The 9,993-nt window shown below is 32.3% G+C and overlaps 1 long non-coding RNA gene across 4 annotated transcripts; it reads right to left on the bottom strand.

Moving 5' to 3' along the window:
* Nucleotides 1-984: 984 nt before the first annotated feature.
* On the bottom strand, nucleotides 985-2,967 carry LOC110882876. Of its 4 annotated transcripts, XR_004869752.1 has the most exons (6): nucleotides 2,573-2,967; nucleotides 2,403-2,419; nucleotides 2,014-2,195; nucleotides 1,706-1,768; nucleotides 1,518-1,611; nucleotides 985-1,422 (listed from the first exon to the last, which is right to left on the bottom strand). It is a non-coding gene; the product is annotated as an uncharacterized LOC110882876 (long non-coding RNA). The 4 variants fall into 4 exon arrangements; XR_002560267.2 differs by lacking the exon at nucleotides 2,403-2,419 and having other exon boundaries at nucleotides 2,070-2,195; nucleotides 2,573-2,966; XR_002560265.2 differs by lacking the exon at nucleotides 2,403-2,419 and having other exon boundaries at nucleotides 2,573-2,965.
* Between the last annotated feature and the right edge of the window lie 7,026 nt (nucleotides 2,968-9,993).

The following is a 9,993-nucleotide window of genomic DNA, read 5'->3' as shown; positions in this document are numbered from 1 at the left end:
ATGATCATGATTTTACATTCATTTAGTTAAACGAATAAACATAAACACACTTCTTGTTTGTTTATTTACTTTCATAATTATTCGGAACACTTTTATGTTTGTTTCTATACTAATATTATACATATACACGAATATACACGAATATATTATGTTTATTTATAAATTTGTATTTTTGTAGGCTCTTTTTAGAGTAATTATCATTTCGTCTATGAGGTTTGGTGAAATATGCCCCTTTAGTCAAAATTATTTTTTGTATGATTTTCATCTCTGGCATTTTCAAAACATGCGAGTTTCATCCAATTTTTAACCTCTGTTAAGAAAGTCAGTTAAATTAGTGGAAAATGATCATTTCATCACACACACACACACATATATATATATATATTCATTTTTTTCACCGAGTGAATTGTCATTTTTGTCCAGGAGATTTGCTGAAATATGTCACTTTAGTCACCTTGATTTTTTCAAAACATGTCAGTTTTATCCAATTTTCAATCAACCCCTAATTTTCACATAAAATTTCAACATGAGATGTGTCTCGTACACTACAAGAAATTCGGGTGTTTAACCACACATGGTATGTGTAGGAAAAAACATATAATGTGTTGGTAGTTGCGTTTACCAACACATAAACTAAGTGTCATGATGTGTAGACTCATGACTGTAGATATAGGTCATTACCCACACATAAGTTATGTGTAGGTATATAGCAAGCTATACCTACACATATATGTGTGGCTAAAACTAATTTATATGTGTGGTTAAAAGTATAGCAATTTATTTAGATGGCAACTGAGTGGCGTCTGACGTGGCATAAATATATGTGTGGGTAAAAATAATATTATGTGTAGGTATTGATCTTAGCATGTGAAGAAATAAAATATTGATGTGTTGGTAAAAGTATTTAATGTGTGGACAATAAACACGATATTTGTAAATAATAATTTTTAAATATATACAAACAAATACAAAAACAATTATAGAAACATTTATGGCCAAATTAACATTCATAATCAGAACATCATCGTTCAAACAACCAAATAAAATACTTAAACAAACAAAACTGAAATTGTTCGTAAGTTACTAACATGTTACATAATTACTAAAACGACTTTACTCATCGATACGTTGATGTATCACCTTGAGATTTTCGAGATGGGCTTGAAGGAGACATGATATTAGTTTGAATCAGCGCTTGTTCCATTATTGCACATTAACTTGTTGGTGTTTGAAGTGCATCCACTAGCTCGTCGTAAGTAGGACACTTTGCTTATTTAGTAGTACTCATTTTGTTATCATCAATAGCTAATTGGATCAACCCCCACCCATGTAAGCAAATAGAGCTTCGTCCAACTCCATTCTCCATAATGGACTTGTCGCTCATTGATTCCATAGTATGCTAGTTTCTCGGCTTCATCATATCTTCATTTTAAGGAAAAAAAGTACAAGACATACAACAAATTAACTATTTACCAAATAATGAATATTAAATGGTACAAATTAACATGTAAACTTACATATATTGTAGTCGCTTCTTTAGATATCCAACTTTCTTCCGCATCCCAATTGCATAGAATTCTATGAAATACAATCTGATCATAGCATGACATTCTCAAGGAACAAAAAGAAAAAAAAAACAAAAAATGGACATACAATTTAATAAAAAGTAGCTTAAGAAAACAATGACTTTGGGTTCATAAAATACCTGTCTCAAATCCAAATAAGTATATGTAGAAGCATATGTGATGAGTTGACAGGTACATATGACCTACAACATATCAGGCAAGAATAATTAGAAACCAAAAGAAATGTGCACTCGTTTACCACAAGTAGGGATGGCAATGGTCGGGTATGGCTAATCTCATACTCAGTGGCGGATCTTGCATGTTGAACATGTCAGGGCCGAAAGACACGGGCACTACAAAAAGCCCGGACAAGCCCGGGCCAAACATAGTATATATAAAAATTTTCGATCGAAATACGGAAAATTAGCACTACGGCCGAAAAACTTACCCGGACCGTGGCCCTGCCACTACACTTCTAAGAACCGCTCCTGCCCATACTCATACCTGGTTATAAACCATATCCAACGCAAAACCAGTTGGGTATTCATCGGGTAATTACCCTTCGAGTACCAAACAAACTTGAAGTATAAAATTCTCTTGTAATGCACAATTGAAATCTTGAACAAGGACCTAATATACATAAAAACAAAAGTTAAACATAGAGAAATATACGCGTGTAAATCTGTATCTTAATAAAAAAACTACTATTCATAAATTTTGTACATTCTATGTTTTATCCAAACCCTATGAACTTACTTGCATCTACAAAGTCACAATAGTGAATACTGTGTGAAGATTATCAAATAGAACAATAAACCATGGAAAAAAAGACCTTACATGGTTCCAAATCAAACCTGGGAGAGTCAATTATTGTTTTGATATGCCGATTAGGTTCGTTCAGGTAGCAGGATATACAATTATACATAAGAAAATTAGATAAACATAAACTATGGATTAGGCGAACTGAATTACAAAAAAAAAAAAAAAAAAAAAAAAAGATGACTCACTATTTGTTTGTCGGTCTCCGGCTCTCCCTAATCGCTGATTCAATAAATCAATTGCAAGTGCGAAGCTTAGTAGCAGACTCTGGTTGTCCAACACCGATTGCAGAACAAACATAATCAACTAAGAAAACATGTCTTGGTCGGGTCATGATGTAAACAATGGATCCAAAATACAAAAACGAGATGGTATTGTAGATCAATCCATAACCGACTGATGTCGCTAAGGTTCATATGCGATGCTTCGATTAAGAATACGATCATAATAGGAATCAAACAAAAGGTTAATAAGAGAATAGCCGGTCTCGTCCTCCCTCCTTTTCCCGCTCATCACATACAATTTTTTAGTTGCCGCTAAGAGAGTTTTAGGTTAGATTTAAAATTTGAAGTTTTTGACTGGGAAAATACGATTAATAACCGCTAAAATAGTGTTAGTTTAGGTTTAAAATTTGAAATTTTTAATTGGGATAAAGGAGTTTAATTGGCCCAAAATATTTAAAATTTAATTGGATTTGTTTTTTTAAGAAGTTAACCGGGTTTTATAATATACGTACATATTAAATTTTCTATTATAAATTCAACTATATTTATCATGGTTGCCGCGTTGCGGCGTACTTCTTTTGTTATTTAGTCCGTGTTTATATGGCGTACTTCTTTTGTTATTTAGTCCGTATTTATATGTATTTTGAAATCACTGCGAGCGCCTTGCGCACGGAACCACTAACAAAAATTAAAAAAATGTAGAAAAAACACTAAAAGAGAACCTAAAGAAAATAAACAAAAAAAATTATATGGTAATGATGTTCGTATGAAACTCATGGTCGCATCGCCATATAACGACCGACAACCGCTATAGCCGCTATTGACAGCTATGCCTAAGTATATACTATAATTAAATTTTAAATCACTTCATATTTACAAATATAAAGCATTTTTTCTTTAATTTAACTGATACGTAAAAAATATATAGCATTTGATTTTTCAATAGTTTTCTTATTAATAGATTCTATAAGCCTACAAATATTTTTTTACTTAATTTCCTAAAAAAAACCATTTGACTTAAATTTTAAACTTAATAATTTATTTACTTAAAATCTTTAACAAACAAAGGTTGTTTCGGTTTAAATTTATTCAAATCCGAGCCAATCTGTTTTTTTGACGTAAGTTTTATTCAACATTTTTAATACATTATCATGTTTCCTAACACCCATTTTCACTTCACAAGTTCACATCAGTGTAGTTAAGCCCTCACCCAAAAGGTGTTGGGTTTTAACCTCAATTTAGGCGTTGAATAGATTTAGGTTCGAGTAAAGTAAGATTACATTATGATAGATCATTCAAAAAAGTGAAATAAATATTAATTTACTTAATTTATATGTGATTAATATCTACACATATTGTATATTTTTAAATATGTGTAGGCATTCATTTGTCAAGGTCATTTCTAACAAAAAAAATAAAATAAATATGTATCTACTTAATTTATCTACATTTTATTTACAAATATATGTGTTGGTAAAGATAATCAATAACCCACACATATATATATTTTTATATAGGTGTAGATAATTTACCTACACATAAAAAAAATATCACATGTGTGGGTAATTTGTTATTAATGACTCTTCATTTTTGGGGGGAAATTTTCCCACCATTGTCAAATGTGGATAAAACACATTACCAACACATATTAAGTGTTAGTTATTATGAAAATATATCATTAATCATTACCTACACATATAAAAACATGTGTAGGTATTTACCCACACATTTACATGTGTTGGTAAATTATGTGTAGGTAAACGCCCTGATTTCTTGTAGTGGTAAGGCTGCAATGTACGCGGTGGTGCCACATGTGCACGAGGAGGTGAAACATGAGATGTGACGAGGTGGAATATGTTGGCATGGTGTCGCCATGAAGTCGTCGGCATCACAACTTCGTCACCATTGAAACCGGCCCCAAAACCCTTCTTCTCATCACTATTAAAATCGACCCTCTTCTTTTCCAGTTGTCTCTTGCCTACGACGATATCAATGGTAGTCCCATTTGTGTCATCATCTTCATAAATAGCCTCGCAGACCAAGGTATTCTAGATCAGGTGTGAGCATCAATGGTTGCAATGGCATTAAGGGTGGTGTTAGTGTTTAGATAGGATAACCTTAAGGTCTAGGTAGATGAAGAGCAAAGATGTCGGAAGGGGTTGCAACTCGCGAGTTGGATGAAACTGGCAATGTTTTTGAAAAAAAAAATCAAGGACAAAAATCACAGAAAAAAGGTTGGATTAAAGTGGCATATTTTACCAAACCTTATGGACGAAAATGACAGTTTATTTACTCGGTGAAAATTGAAAATAAAAATATATGTGAAATGACTAGTTTACCCCTCATTTAACAGACTTTTTTAATGATGGACTAAAGTGGGCACATTTCACCAAATCTCAACGATGAACATGGCAGTTTACTCCTCTTTAAAAAAATAATAATTTTGTTTTCATGTATGTTCTTTTATCTATTAGATGAACGAACGCGTAGAAATATATATTTTTTTTTATCAAACAAATCAAGACAATAAAATCATGTTTATTTAAGTGGTTATTCATTTATTTGATGTAACTTAAATGAACGACCAAAAACAACTTGTTATCCGTATCCATTTCGCTTGTTTACAACTATACGTATATGAGAGTAACTATGTCGAGAGTCATATTTCAAGATGTTGCATTAAGTTCATATTTTAAAAATCATTAAGTTATGACAAGTCATTTTGGTGTTAATATAAAAATGTGAGAATAACGGTGTACTTTTATTAGGCATAGTATTGTGTTATTGGGTCACTTTTGGTTATAGAAAGCTACACTAGCTCATAACAAGTATATTGGTGTTAATATATATATAGGGGAAGGTTCATTTTAGAAGAAAATTTAGTTGAGAAGAAAAAGAACAAAGGGTAAAATTGTAAAACATTAAATACTTTTTCACTTATCTTATTTATTATCATTTTTGAGTAATTAATTAGTCATGAAAACTATCATCCTTCACACTAATTTTTTTGACTACACACATCAAAAGTTACCCGACACCTTTCGAAATTTACCCTACACATGTTGAAATTTATCCTACATAACCCGTAATTTATCATATACACATTGTAATTTATCCTACACTCTAAATTATTTTATTTTATTTTTTTTGAAAAAATATATATTTTGAAGATAAGTTACAAATTTTAATGTAGTTACCTATTAAAGAGGTATATTAGTAATTAATGATCTTTGTAGGTTTACCATATTACCCTTATAGTAACATTAAATACTTGTATTAAATGAAGTAAAATGAAGCATTTTTATTGGTGGAAATTTCTTCTTATAAAAAGTTTCTTCTCATTTGAACTCTCCACTATATATAGAGAGGAAGGTTCATTTGAGAAGAAATTACCAACAATTAGATGTGTAGTTAAGACAACACATATTATATAAATACGGGCTTATTAAAACTTTTACAAATTATAATTTATTCTACATAACGTGATCGAAATTCGTTGTTTAAAATTTACAACGTGGCAAAGTGCGGAAGCATGTAACTGTATCGTGTTCGGTTCTTCGTTGAGCTTGATCGTCTTCCGGCATCCAAGGTGTACCTACATTTCATAAACATGAAATGCTTTAGTCATACAGGGCTTAAAACGTGTCTAAACGAGTCCGAGAAACAATTGATAACAAAAACAAAAATTTCAACCTGGCCTCCACCGTAACTTACGGTGGTACCGTAAGTTACGGTGGCCTCTGAATGTTAATTCCCCCCACCGTAAAACAGGGGGAATCTACCGTAGCTTTTTCATCTCCACCGTAACTTACGGTGGCACCGTAAGTTACGGTGGCCTCTGTGCAGCCCAGTATCCTTTTTGCCGCAATTGGCACGAAATCTTTCGTATCTTTCAAACCGCTTATCCGTTTGACCTACCGTTTCTTCCTACATGATTGTAATTTAATTCTCCATCATATGGAGTTAAAATCCGACATCCGGCTTGATAAAATTTAAGACTTTAAAGTTTTCGGCTTATTACTCTTTTACCAAAATTTGACCCGTTCGTGATTTTATCAAACATACAAGTTTGTTTGACCCTTAATTCTCATAAATCTATTAAATTCAATGATGTCTAACATATTAGGTTCCAATTATAGAATTATATATCTTCTTTAACCCATTTTCACCCATATGCTTATTTTGACCCGTTTGAGGTATTTAAGCATATTTTAAGCACCAATTGCTTTCATTCATTTCCAAATACATATGTCCACATTTCTTATCAAAGGATCTTCCACCACAACTATATTTGTGGTGGATTCAATGTGGTGACTTATATAACAAAATTTACCCTTCAAATCGTTATTTTACGGCAAAGACTCAAATAGAGCCATTTGATTAACGTTTTACATCCTTCAACTTCTATACTCATCCTAAGTAATTATCTAATTGTAAAACTCGTTTCCAAACAACCTTTAAGAGTTGTTTGTTCAATTTAGCCCACAAGGGCGTTTTGGTCAACATTAGTCCTTCATTTACGACGAATGACTTTTAGTTACTTGTTTAACTCAAACTCCGATCTTTTAACTATGATTTTATTTGAAAGGGGACTAGGCCTTTCAAATATAATGACCATTGTCCCTAACATTTGGTTTACCTATTAGGGTAATCAAAAACTTATTCTAGACTTCGTTTAACTCTCATTAGTCTTACATTTAAATGAGAGTTATCTTATTATGCGTACCTGGCTCGGATCATTACATTAACCCATTTAAGTACCTTGCCTCGATATCTACTAAGTAATAGCGATGTAAATATCCACTCGATATTTATTTCTGAAATCAAACAACTCATCAAACCATTAGTCGATATTGTTAAAAAGTGATATTTTCACCTTTTGACCCGTTGGTCTAAATGACCGATGATATTGGCGAGATAGAGCTTATTGCCATCTCGTCTACACGACTCGTTCCAATTTACACCGCACGGTCGTTTTAACTATAATTCACCTCTTAACGCTTTTTGGCCTATTAAGGCTTACGAAATATGTATCTTTCAAAAACCGATAATTATTGTCAACAAGTGTCCAAATTTCAATTTTTACCCTTATTGGTTATCTTGTTCCGTACGACTACACGCCGGAAACACCATATCTCAATTTCCCATTTGTCTTGTTCGAAATCAAAACAACAAAGGACATTCTAAACTATATGACTAGTGTAAGCTATACTTACCTTGCATCCATGCCACGCTTTTCTTTCCGTACGCGCTCCGTTTGACCCGCTTCATCCACAAGCTTCCACCTAGCTTGTTAGGCGTCAAACTATCATCATATTTCATAAGATGGTTAATTTAGTCATTGTTAATCATAACTATTCCATCTTACGCATTTTTCTATCAAATTTATCATTCGATCTTACTAATGGTTGGTTTGACTACTAAAAGTCAAACGCCCCTTAGCATATAAATGCACATTCAAGCTCTATCTATCAATTAGTAGCTAACATGATCTTATACACTTAGTTACATGAACATGGCTACCAAATTTCATCACAACATTCAAAATCCATTTCAATCATGTATGAACAAGTTCCCAAATCACTAAATTTGTTTGAGTGCCTTGTTTCAATTATCCAATATGATGATTTTAAACATAAACTTATCATCATACTTACTATTATATCAAAACCTACTTCCTAGTTTACTTGTTAATCACATACAAGTGATATTACTTCAAGTTCTTCATAATTTCATCATATCTAACAAAACCCACTTCAACCATATATGAACAAGTACCCAAATTCATGGTTTAATCGAACACCTTCTATTTGTTTTCATGCATGTTGATTCTAAGCATGGCTATATCATCAAAATCATTATAACATTAAAACCCACTTGTCTAAGTGTGTTAATTCATCAAATCCTTCAATTCATAGCACGTTATATATGATTTTCACTTAGGGTTTCGTTCCTAAGTAAGTATACATCACTAATCTAGCCATAGCTTCTCTAATCTATGCCTAATTCACGATTAGGATGTTTATCCAATTTTTACAACTTCACGAATCATCAAGATTTTACATACCTTACGATCCTCTTGTTCGGGTGATCATTAATTCATGCTCGGTTGTGAATTTGGGCTTCATTGGATCCTTCAATTTGATGGATTTGTTGAAAGTTAGGGTTTGGCTCCATGGGAGCTCCCCTGAGATCGATCCAGAGCACACACTTGTGTGTGTGTGTTTTGTTTAGTTATTAATAAATAACCTTTCAAGTTATACAACTTTAACCCCTCGTGTTTGGTTCGTTATTAAGTAGATCACAACCTACTTATTTCTAATATCAATATTCCCATTTATTAACTAGGTTAGACATTCCTAGTTAACTTAGTGGGTTCGGGGGAAATTATGACTAAGTTTATTTTAGGTCCCGTTAACCCAGGCCTTTTATCCATTTTATTTCCTTAAAAGCTTTTGTTTACTTTTTATTTAATATTAGGATTAATTATTTAAATCCTAATATTTACCGGGTAAATTTTGCCACTAACGGTACTTTACCCGTCTTTCAGTATTAACGGAGTTTGATTATCAAACCCGTTTTCGGGGTGTTACAAGTCTACCCCCCTTAAAGAGGTTTCGTCCTCGAAACCTTTTCTTACTTAATTCGTTGAGTTTAAACTCAATGTATTTGATCCAAGAAATCTTTTAAACATCACTTATACTTTTAACCAATTGTTAGTATTACCTGAAAAGTATGGTAACAGTTTTCTGGTTACTAACTGTCTACGTATCTCATACAACATAGTGCAACTCGAAATAACGCAATCTCGTTAATTCCACTAGTTTAGTTAACTTAGCAATTTTTTTTTCATCGCTCTCATATACTCTCGAATTCTTTATGAATCCGTTACTTTGGCCCGTTTAAAGGTCTTTAATGAAATCTGTTACTTTTAGCAACAATTTCTTTTGTTTTCAATTTTATTCATTCGGTTTAATTATACCGAATCCACTGCTTACAAGTAAATCAAATTTATTTAAATGACCTTAACCAGTCTCACTAACTAGACTTATTAGTCCAGTCGCTTTTTACCGCTCGCTTGGTGATAATGTGATTACACTTCACATTGCATTTCTTGACCGTGATCGTGTCACGTCATGTTTAACTTATATCAACCTTTCATTTTCGAAAATACCACTTTTTCGAATATATCGTCTTGCACCTATCGATGTTAAGACCCATACTCTTTGATATTTGTTATTTTCAAATTCGTCTTATAGTATTCATGTTTGTTAAAACGTTGCTTCTTACTAAAGCAGAATTTTAGTTTAACGTTTTTCCTTTTTAACTATGTCAATTACTCATATTAAGGAAAATGACAACCCATAATTTATTTCTTTCCGTTC

The sequence above is a fragment of the Helianthus annuus genome, chromosome 10, assembly GCF_002127325.2.
Source record: "Helianthus annuus cultivar XRQ/B chromosome 10, HanXRQr2.0-SUNRISE, whole genome shotgun sequence".
In the NCBI taxonomy this organism is placed as follows: Eukaryota; Viridiplantae; Streptophyta; class Magnoliopsida; order Asterales; family Asteraceae; genus Helianthus; species Helianthus annuus.
Note: the sequence above shows the minus strand (reverse complement) of the source record. Positions and strands in the feature narration are given on the sequence as shown.